The sequence below is a fragment of the Lycorma delicatula genome, chromosome 11 (genome assembly GCF_047948215.1).
Source record: "Lycorma delicatula isolate Av1 chromosome 11, ASM4794821v1, whole genome shotgun sequence".
Taxonomy (NCBI): Eukaryota; Metazoa; Arthropoda; class Insecta; order Hemiptera; family Fulgoridae; genus Lycorma; species Lycorma delicatula.
Window position 1 is genome coordinate 20514714 of NC_134465.1, and position 12440 is coordinate 20527153.

Genomic DNA, 12440 nt, shown 5'->3' on the forward strand with positions numbered 1-12440 from the left:
GACTATATATGCGTAAATTTATAATGTAATTTTAAGTGTATTGTGTATTTACGTATGCGTATATTTTGTGTGTAAATGTAAGTTGTAACTTGTACGTTCGTGTATTTGTGTCAACGAAACGAGAAATTTGATGAATGTAACAAGTTTTGTTCCTTAGCAAAACAAAACAGAAGTTTAGACTTAAAACTTACATAGACTAAGTAATTCTGTTTTCAATGAAACTTTAATTAAAGTTCGAAAGCCCTCTCGTGTATATATAACCAAGAATAAAAGCCTAACTGTTTGCTAAATTACGCAAGGATTCTTACATTATTTATAATTACAAATATAGAAAAATTAATTCACAGTCTGTGTAAAATAATATTATTGCGAAAGTACTCTATATATTTAATAATGTTATATTGTACCGGAAAATTAAATCGGTTTTAAGTAGTTTATTGTTCCATAGTAAATTTTATTTACAGACAATATTTCATTTTTATAAAATACTGGTCACCAGGAGACTACGTAATTCGTGTAATCAATATCTTATTCTTCACTGACAAACATTTAAGATTCGATCTATTCTAGAAAATTCTGTATTAAAAAATCCATTTAATTATCATTATTTTTTATTACAAATATAAAATCGTAATATAGGATAATAAATTAAAGAGTTACAATATGGAATATACAAAATAATAATAATATACAAAATTGTCACCCGTTCTCCAGTGGCGGCTCGTTCCAGTGGGGGCGCTGTTCCAGAAATTTTTTTCTGAGCCCTTTCAAGGCCACGGTTAAAGTTTTCTGTAAAATAAAAGAATAGAAAAAAAATTAATCGAATAGAATAGCCGGAAGCAGGATAATAATCCAATTCTACACTTTATCACGTTCAAGAATATGGTACACGGTTCTTAAGTACAACACACGCAGAGTAAAAAAAAACTACCTTCCACCAGCACGCCAGGATTGCTACTGCGGGAGCGACAGTGTTTTTTCTCCCTCGCAGCTCGCGTGGAGCTTCCTATGTGCGCATGCGCGCTAATTGCCAAACACCACACCGCTGGAACTGTAAAGCGCACAGTTCCATACAAAGATTTTTGTATCTTTTTCATAAACTGGTGGATGGCTACTGATATTAAGCTTAAGGATTATATATTGTACAAGTATAAAGAAAGAATTAAAGATATTAAAGAAAAAAGAACTCATATTACATGGTACCGATTATATCAAGTGGAAATACGGTGCTGCAGTTCCACAGTGCCTATACGCTAGCCACCAGCGCCGCTCGCTCTTTAATTAATTAAAGAGCTACTAATATAAGATAATTTTTTTTATTAGTAAAAAAATTAAACTATATACAAATATTAAAAAAAAAAATTGTCACCCTTTCGCTCTTTATTAGTATTCCTATATTAGTAATTATCGTCATACCTTACTAAAGTGTATTTTTATCTGTGTATGTGTATGTGTGTCCCTTAGCTCACCACCGCAATGTACCGATCACTAGCAGAAAATCCCGAATCGTTAGTACATGTCTCGTGATGGTCAGGTATATACTTGTTATATTATTATATATCGATGTATCGCATATATATATATATATATATATATATATATATATGCGAAATATATATTAAAAGAACATATTATTTATTTATGCGATTGTTTTTTTTTTCATAAAATAATAAACTATAACCAAAATCCCGATTTTAAGCGGAAAATCCCGATTCGTTAGTACATGTCTCGTGGTGCTCAGCTGTAAGTATACTTTTTATATTATTATATATCGATAAATCGCATATATATCGATATATATGCGAAATATATATTAAAAATATATTTTTTTATGCGACTGTTTTTCTTCGTAAAATAATGAACTATAACCAAAACGTAGGTACCGGAATGTACCGATCACCAGCGGAAAATCCTGATTCGTTACTATCAATTTCTAGAGTTAAATTTCGAATTTAACATTCGTTATATCAATTTTCATCATTCAAAAAAAAATATTTTTACGCAAAAGGTAATAAATTTTGGACACCTAATAGTCCCATTCCGAGACACCACCCGTCAGGGCCTTGCTGCGGAGGGCGTGTCGTAGGCACGCTTCTGAAGCTAGTCCTATATTAAAGAGCAATGATTTTTTATTTGGCAGTCGTGTTTTATAATTTTTAATATTTATCTCTTGTAAAGGGTTCTTTCTAAATAAATCTTACTACGATTCTTACTTTTATTTATAAATTTTTTTTGACAAAAAAGTTTAGAAAATTTATGCTGCGGCTTATTAATCAGGGGTGGCTTAAATTGGAATAAATACGGTAATAATAAAAATATAAATTATCGAATTCTGTTTTTCATCCACTCTTATTTAAAATATCTATTAATATTTATACAAAAAAAAAAAAAAAAACAACTAGAAATAAAAATAAAATGATTTTATATTTCTAATAAGAAATAATAATTAAATGAATTTTTTAATTCAAAATTTTCTAGGATAGATCGAATTTTTAAAGTTTGCCGGTGAAGAATAAGAGTTATTGATTAAATGAATTGCATTGTCTCCTGGTGTCCAGTATTTTATATAAATGAAATATTTTCTATAAATAAATTTTTCTATGGAAGAATACGCTACTTAAATTTTTTTTATAAAACAACGCTCTCCAGACGCAGTCAGATTGTTACCAGTTGGTGATGGTCTAGCTTGGCACGAGGCGCTCGCATCATCTCACGACAAGCCTCACGCGCAGTCCCTACGGGAAGCCCATTATTATTAAACAGAAATTTTTTAAGTTTATTTTATTTAATGTAAATTTAGTAATGTTTTTTTTTTAATAATATTCATTCGATTGATTCGAATCGTTCAGTTCAAACTCAGCTCACACAGTGATAGAGGCTTACAATTCACAGTTCATCGATTCAATTTATTAAAGTTTGCGCTTCAACTGGAAAATTTCCACTACTTCACATATATATAAGGATTCCAACACGGGGTCATACATATTAATCGGTTCAGCCGTTGAGCTGCTACGGTGAAACATACAAACTTACATAAGTCCTAAATACATTGCATTCTTTTTTGGGCAGTCGTTAGATCAAGTCCTGTCGCACGCTTACTTGTAGACTGTGGTGAACCATCACTTTGGGATAGACGAGACCAGCTTTTTTGGGATTTTTTTTGGGATAGACGAAATCCTAATCTGGGAAAGTATGAGGACCATCCACGTCGTACTGCGCCTGTAGGTGTCCGTACCCGGCGTCTGCTGCAGCATATAAATGTTGACACACCGTCATTCTTTCCTACATATCCTTGCTCATATCCTCCATGGAGAATAAACCTTATAAATTTTACTTTTGACCTTACGACATACAATAAATAATCAACACTACCTATTGACTTCCAGCAAATGTTTAAGTGTGTTCTCTCCAATATGAAACCAGACGCGGATGTATACACTGATGGATCGAAACAAAACGATACCGTTGGTTGTGCATTTATTGTCAATGAAAGAACTTATAAGTTTGGTCTACCCGGTATTACGAGTGTGTTTACCGCTGAACTATACGCTATAAATAAGGCTCTAAACATCATTAACCCTAAATATAGAAACATTCTTATTTGCAGTGACTTGTGTAGTGCTCCCCAAGCCTTAAAAAACTTTTATTCCACACATCCTATCGTCATTGAAATTTACAACGCAATCGCTGAGTTGAATAATCGCAACACAGAATTAAGTTTTTGCCGGGTCCCTAGCCACGTAGGGATTCCAGGTAATGAACATGCAGATTCCGCTGCCAAAGAAGCATGTAACCAGCCTCCTTTCACCACCCGAGTTTCTTCTTCTGATTTCATTAACTATTTAAAACAATTATTAAGAGCAAGGTTGCAAGGTGATTGGACGGGCTACCATTGATAATAAACTCCGTCAGATTAAAGATTCTGTGTTACCATGGAACTCCTCATACAGAAAACCCGGGCATGAGGAAGTTGTTCTCTGTCGATTGCGGATAGGACACACGAGTACCTGTTTACAAGAGGACAACCACCTCTATGCGTAAGATGCAACTGCCGCGTGACTGTGCGCCACATACTCGTGGACTGCATATGTTATGCGGCATTGCGTTGTAAATTTAAACTACCCAGAAACATCCGTGGTATCTTGTGTAATGATAAAGAGGTTTTAAACCGGATGTTTCTGTTTTTGCGTAGTATAGGATTAATACAAAAAATTTAATATTGTTGCTTGTATTTTTTAATACTTTTAGTTTTTGAATAAGTTTATTTTTTTTATTTATTTATTTTTTTTATTTTATTTTTTTTTCTCTGAATGTTTGATTTTTTTATCCGATTAGGAGCCTTTTACACTCCTTATCGCAATTTGTTAAATTTTATAAGTTATTTTTTTTAATATTTTAAAGACTGACTGTGATATTAGTTGTAAGATTTTTGTGATATTAGTTGTAAGTTTTATCTCCTTTTTTAGTTTTAAGTTTTATTTAGTTTTAATATGATAGTTTTTAACATAGTTTTAAGTTACATGTTAGTGTTTTTGTTATCCGAGAATGGGCCTTTTACACCCATTCCGGATTTGGTTTCCTGTGATAGTAGTTTTAAGTTTTAATTACTTTTATTTATTTATCTATTTTCCGGGCGATGTTAACGACCAATCGTTTTTCGCCCTAAAAAAAAAAATCATCACACTGTCAGAGCTCACGCACGAATGATCGACAGCAGTGTAGATACTTGTGTCATATACCTTTCCCCCACAATCACCACCACTCCTTTGGATAAATGTTTTAGAAAATAACCGGTAGAGTTCGTCAACTGGTTGACGAATCACGATTATTGATGAATGATAGAAAACTGGAAAAATAGCAAAAACATATTTTGAAGTACTGTTTTTATAATTATAATTGGCGTAACTAATATATAACTTCTACAGATTTTTTTAAAGAAATTTAACAGCAATGTTTAAAAAAAACTACAAAACCGTAATACTGTTGTACATATAAAACTTGTGGAAGACAGTAATTTTTACATATCTATTTAAAAGATGTTCGTATACTGTAACTTTACATATCATACAAACTTATATGTATTACTGTACGTTATATTAAATCTTGAAATAAAATTTTTTAAAATAGTGTTCTTTTAGTGTTTGTGTTAATTTTTAAAAACTGCCTCTATTTTTGTTTTGAACTATTTTTCACGTCCCTTCGTGATTGCTAAGTTGCGCACTTGCCGCAGTGCGATTAATTTCGAAATTTCTGCCTCCATTTGCTGCTTGTACGGTTCAATGCGCTTTGGTAACATTTCCTCTTCTTCTTTGCAACAAATTGTTTGAGAATTCAATATCTGTAGGCGTCATCATCAGCTTTTTGATTGTTTACACGTCCTCTTTCATTATTCGTTTTCTTACCTCACTGTCAAGCAAAATTTCGTGTCCTAAATTCGAGCTATCCGCTTTAACCGGTCATTTACATCAAGTTTTGTTTGAAAAATGTTTGCGCATTTTCGAGAAATTTCTTCCGGAGATTTTTTTTCATCGCTCTTACTTTACCTGAACGCCAAATCTTTCGTTAAAAGTTTGAGACGATTTTTGATTTGAAGTATTCCACGCGTCGACGGCGTTGAAAATTTGCCTGTTTGATTGTGTATTCCAAAATTGTTCTAAATTCGAATTCGTATCGCGAGAAATAAAATTTTGAAGAAATATTTTCCGGTAATTACGCTACAAATGTTTGATCACTCCCTGATCCGCTGGCGGAATCAGATTGCGGTCGTAATTGCAGGATGGAAGACTCATTTTATACTTGCATCTGTTAATTCATTCGATGGATGTATTTGGGATATTTTCGATAATTAAAACTGCTTATTCTGTGTATTTTTAGATTTAAGGTATGATTTCACCTAAACGACAAACGCATTACGGGATCGGGTATTGAAAATTTATTAATCCATTCATTTACTTTTTTGGGCGTAATACTTAACCGGAAGTAAATGTCGATCAAAGTTTTTCATATCTTTTCGACGTCTGTGATTTCCGCTTGCATTTGCGCAAACCGAAATTTTCAGTCTTTCTTTCCGCATTTTGTATCTTGGCGCTGAAGTTTCTGAGCCGGACGCTAAAGTCTTCGTCGGTAGAGCCCCAGTTCAGATCTCCCTCGTCGTAGTTATGCATTTGTTTTCTACTTAGTCGTAAAGTTGAAATCTGAGAGAGCAACGCCGACCTTAGAATATTCGGAGAGTTCCCTTAATTTTTCATTCCTTTTTTTTTGGAATTAAATTTGGCCGCTGAGTGAAATGCCTAAAATACGTTGTTGTAAGAACCATAAATGCATAGCTTCATCTAAGTCTTTGTTTACCGCTGGTGTAAGTCTACAACGTTTAGTTACGTCACAGTCTATAAATTCTGTTCTTGGTATGAAATCTTTGATTTTGTCTCCATTCTCCTTTATGTTATTTGTTGATGTTTTAGGATTTTGTAAATTTCAGCGAGTTTGCTAGCGCTTTCTCCTTTCTAATACCCTGTAAAATTTAGAATTTCAGCGATAGATCTATCGGTTTGTGATTAGACGGTCTTTTGGAAACCAACACGAATTCAGTTGAGCCAAATAAAATAGAAAAATTATTACAGAATTAAAAACGAGAATCTGAACAAAGAAATCTGCCAATAAACAGAACGGTATACACACTGAAGGCACAGCAACTGGGTTAATTTTCTGTGTTACACATACAGTACAAAATAATGAAACAAATTTTATTTATGTGTAATTATTTTGCGTGAAAAAAAAAACATAAAATATATTATATCCAAAAAAAATTACAATGAAATTGTAAACCGTACGGTAAGAATCTCGCAGATATCATTTCTTCCGCTCAAAAAACAGAAATTCCTGTAATATAAATGAAACCTTTTTTAATAAAACGACACTTATATCAAAAAAGGTAAGTCAGTACATTTCTATTATCAAAATCTGTTATTAATTTAGAATTTTATAAAAAAATACATGTTAAATATATGTAATAGACAATAGATGATAAACAATATTTAAGCATTCCAAAAATAAAAAATAAAAATTTGTTACAAAACAGTTACCGATTTCATTTATTAAATAACGAATAATCATAAGAATTTTATTATTTCTGTAAATGCATTACATATGAATGAAATCGGGCCGATAAGAGTTTTGTAACAAATTTTTATTTCTTTTACGAATCAAAATTCGTGATGTAATATTGCACTTATTACTTTGTAAGTGTAACTCTCGATTTTTATCGTTATTTCTGTTTTATTTATTCATATTTTAATAAAACTAGTATAATCACTTTTAAACTACTACTTTTATTTTCTTTAAAGAAGTGATGGGAATTATAAAAATTAAAACATAAAAACATTTACTATTAAATCAAGCTGTAGTATATTTTCTTTTAAATTTTATTATTTCAAGTGCATTATCAAGTTTTTATACGGTACCTTGTACTATCAAGTACTGCTATCTAGCGGCGCGATTCGTAAAGTCACCGTAAAAATATGAATACGATTACATATTCCGAGTCCTGCGGTTCATAAATTGGAAAAAAACGTTGTGTATGAAATTAGAGTTATTTTTTGAAAGTATTCTTTATTACTAATCTAATTGAACTGAAATATAATGTTTTCACAGTTATTTATTTTTCCCCATTTTCATTTCACCGTTAGGTTAGGTCAAGTTTAGAATTGTAAACGTAGTTCGTTAACTTCGTCGTCTCTTAGCGACGCAGTTCTAACGAACTCCGTGAAAAGATACTCGGCTCTTTTAAAGTTTGTTTTCAAGAGAGTGTGGAAATAAGGAAAGGCGTATTTTTGAATAAGGGAGATTGATTGATTTATAACCAGTAAAGTTTAAAACATACAAGCGGCTTACTGTACCATAAACCTCGTTTACAAACAACTTTACAAGTTTTATATTAAAGTCATTTACTTTTCTAGCAACTTTTCAAATTTCATAACGGATCTTTAAAAAATATTTTCCTAACAGAAGTTTATTTACTAAAATCATTAATAAGTAGTTTTCTAAAGCAAACAATTAATCACTCGATTATACAATAAGAGAAATTTTTTAATTTTCTTAAATTTTTTTTTTTAATTTTTTCTATTAAAAATCATTTCCTCGAGTTAAAATAGGCGACTATCTCTTCCGTGTTTAACATCTCAGAATTAAACACTTTCAAATTAAACTACATTTCAAACCATGTACTTTACATCGAACAACAAACGATGTAAAATTATTTAACCCGCACACTAGACTGTACGAAATGTTATTTTTTTCAATTAGTAATTTTCGTTAATTTGACTGTGTTCAAAGGTACAAGACTAGTAGTACTTTGTAGAATATATACATATATATATATATATATTACAGGAACCAAATAGTAACAGTAATAATTGAAGAACATAAGAAAGAAGCCGTAATAAAAAAGGGAATGCTACAAGGATGTTCCCTATCCCCGTTACTTTTTTATCTTTACAGTTCTTTAGCAGTTAATGAAATTAAAGAACAATTTAGATCCGGAGTAACAGTGTAAGGTGAATAGATAAAGATGCTACGATTTGCTGGTGATATAGTAATTCTAGCCGAGAGTAAAGACTATTTAGAAGAAACAATGAACGGCTCGGATGAAGTCCTACGCAAGAACTACCGCGTGAAAATAAACAAGAAAAAAACGAAAGTAATGAACTGTAATATAAATAACAAAGATGGACCGCTGAATGTAAAAATAGCAAGAGAAAAGATTATGGAGGTAGGAAGAATTTTGTTATTTGTGAAGTAGAATTACTAAAGATGGACGAAGCAGGAGCGATATGAAATGCCAAATAGCACAGGCGAAACGAGCCTTCAGTCAGTCAATATAATTTGTTTACATCAAAAATTAATTTAAACGTCAGGAAAAGATTTGTGAAAGTATATGTTTGGAGCGTAGCTTTATATAGAAGTAAAACTTGGACGATCTGAGTATCTGAGAAGAAAAGATTAGAAGGTTTTAAAATGCGATGCTACAGGAGAATCTTAAAAATCAAGATGGGTGAATAATGTTGAAAATGAAGAGGTGCTGCGGCAAATTGATGAAGAAAGAAACATTTGGAAAAATATAGTTAAAATAAGAGACAGACTTTTAGGCCACATATTAAGGCATCCTGGAATAGTCGTCAGGTAGAAGGAAAAAATTGTGCAGGCAGGCAACGTTTGAAATATGTAAAACAAATTTCCACGGATGTACGATGTAGGGGGTATACTAAAATGAAACGACTGGGACTAGATAGGAAATCTTGGAACGCTGCATCAAACCAGTCAAATGACTGAAAACAAAAAAAAATAAAATAAAAGACATAATAGTAGTGCAAGCGACCCCCAAAAAAGAGTTTAGGGGCATTATTGTGTGGGGGGTTGGTAAAAGTTTAAAAATATCGATCTTTTTTAATTTTTAAAAACTTTTTTCGTTTATTTGAACCTTTAATATTATTAAAATTTTTAATAATAAACATTTAGGAATAATATTACAATAAACTTTTATCATAATTCATCCACACCCCCAAAAAATAAATCTGTGGTAACGTTTTATTGGTTATACTAAATTTTTTGTGGATTTTTTTATTTTTATTTCTTACACTTAACGTAGTAAACGTAGATAATTTCTTGAAAAGCGATTTTAAAGGTGAGGGAGTAAAGAAATTAAAAAAAAATTACTTCCCCCACAGAAAAGAAACCTAGGTAACCTTTTTCATATATAATTATTTTTCCACCAATAAAAATAAATAGCCAATGCCAGGAAAGAATTATAATTTTGTTATCGGTTTTTCTAGTAGAATTCTTCCTTTTCTGTCTCAGATTCTAATTAAAATAATTCTTTCAAAATTTTTTAACCGATTTAATTTGAAATATATTTAATAATACCTTATTTCCTCTATCCTTTATCTTTCTGGTTTTCGCTACCATAAAATTCTTATATTGTTGTGAAATAATCTCGAAGTATTGAACTTTTCTTGCCAAAATAATATAAAAATTTCTCTAGTAGAATATCATGTTTTTTGTTGTTCTTTTTTTAACATAAGCAGTATTTCGTTTCTGAAATACTACAAAATTACGAATTTTCCTTAATTTTTTCTTTCTCAAAAAATTTTCCTTTTTCAGTGAAATTAATTTTTTTGTGACTGTTAATATAATAAAAAAACATTGGTATTATCAGTAGATAATGAATGTGTACCATAATTTTAAATATTAAAGGAAATAATTTATACGATATTACAGTCTGAAACATAATTTAAAAACTTATTGTTTTAATTAAAAAGAATGCATTAATTGATTTAAAATAAATCTTACATCAGTGAAAGTAATCCAAAGTCTAGAATAAAGATTACAATTAAAAATTTCCAAATAATTTTAATTTTTTTTTTTTAATATAATAACTTACTATAACTTACTAGTTACTAAGTTCAATTATATAATTAATTTAAATTTAATAATGGTTATTTATTAATTAGCTGATAAATTACTATATAATAGTTGAATTAATTAGAAGTTAATTAAGATTAAATTGGCTTAGTTAGATGTAGGATAGGTGGAATTTAGTCGTCTTGACCACAACCCCTCCGTATTATTGTATTACCAAACCTACGCGCCTCATTGGTTGATTGTTATTGACTGATAGCCTAAATAATTGTTTGTATATGTATATACGTAAATGCAGAGTCGCTCAAAAGTATGCAACTCCTCAAAATCTTTAAAACCGATCCAGATAAAATATTGTAACTTTAAGGATAAGATTAACTACTTTACCTTTTGACGAGTTAAAATTTCAACCCCTTTTAGGGGTTGGCCAAGGGGTTTTATCTGAAATATTTCAAATAATACCCTTTATGTGATTTATAATTTTAGAGGTTTCTTTAAGACAAGAAAAATGGTATAAATAAAAAGTTGGTACGATGTCTTTACCCAAAATGGCGACGGTATAAGTTTTGGATTTTGAAAATTATTAAATTTAGTAAGTTCAAATAACAGAATTAAACTGAATTAAATAAAATTTAATTAATATTTATTCTAAAAGTTAAATTTTTATTTTTTAAATATATATATATATATATATATATATATATATATATATATATATATATATATATATATATATATATATGTATATAAACATAAAAAATTGTTGTTTTTCAGTTTAACGGTTAAACAAATAAAAATATTGTCACCTAATCATGTTGATCAGCTGTTCATTGATGGTATCTTACCATTGTTACAAAAATGAACTTTATTTCATTATTGTGGCACATTCCATTTAGTGTGCTTCATTATTACTCTGTTAGTTTCTTATGAGAATTTATTGTGATGGTTTGGAATTTTTTATACCCTTATCATATTTGTAAGCCAATTTTGTTATTTACATCTCTTTTACCTTTTTTTAATTCTTTTTTACTGAATTAAATTTAAAGGTTAAGTTTTACATCGAGATATGTTGTAACAAAGTAGATGTACTTGAAAGTAAACGGATTTTGGATTATGTTTATTTACATTAAATAAGTTTACTGTTCAATTCAGTTGAGTCTGATAGGTTTTTTTCTTCTTAGTTAGTTTTTGTCATTTCCTTTTTTTTTTATTTGATTTTTTTTTAATTTACTTAATTTTACTGTATTGGATAATTAAATCTTATTTTAGAATAATAATTTTTTTAGTACCTTTTGCATCAGGATTGATTCATTTTTATGATTTATTTTTTTCCCCGAATAATAAAGATTTACCTTCAATTGTATTTTATTTAAAAAAATTATCTATTTTGAAATAAAATTCGTTTTTTTTTTTTTTGTTTATCTGGTAATTTGATTTAATCAAGATTTTCTTTTTGCTGGTTTATTTATGTTTTTTCTTTATAAAATTTTAAATTAAGGTGGATAAGCTCTTTTTTTTATATAATTTATTTTATTTTTTGTTTGATCTTTTATTTAATAATTTAATTTTTTACTGGATTTTATTTATTTTTATTTTAACACTGATAAAATTAGTATATTTAAAACATTTTTAACATGAATTAAAAAAAAAAAGTATTTCCTCCTGTTCATCAAAAACATGTCCTTTAGGGATTTATTTAAGGTTTAACCTGCTCAATGAGTATTAAATAGCCGCGGTATTTTGACTGTGATAACATAATTGTATGTAGAAATGAAGTTCGGCGCTGATTCTTAAATAATTAGTCGTTAGTTTATATTACTATCAATTCTTTATTATATTTGAAAATACTTTTGTACGTGTAAATTGAATGTTTAATATACTTGAAATATTTATACGTTATTAAATGTTTATTGAATGTTTATTGAATTATGAACTGGAACTGTTACTGAATGCGTTTATACAAGAATAATGCGATTGCCATTTGTAAGCGTCTGGCTGGAACTGAACAAGATTGACGACTGAAGAAC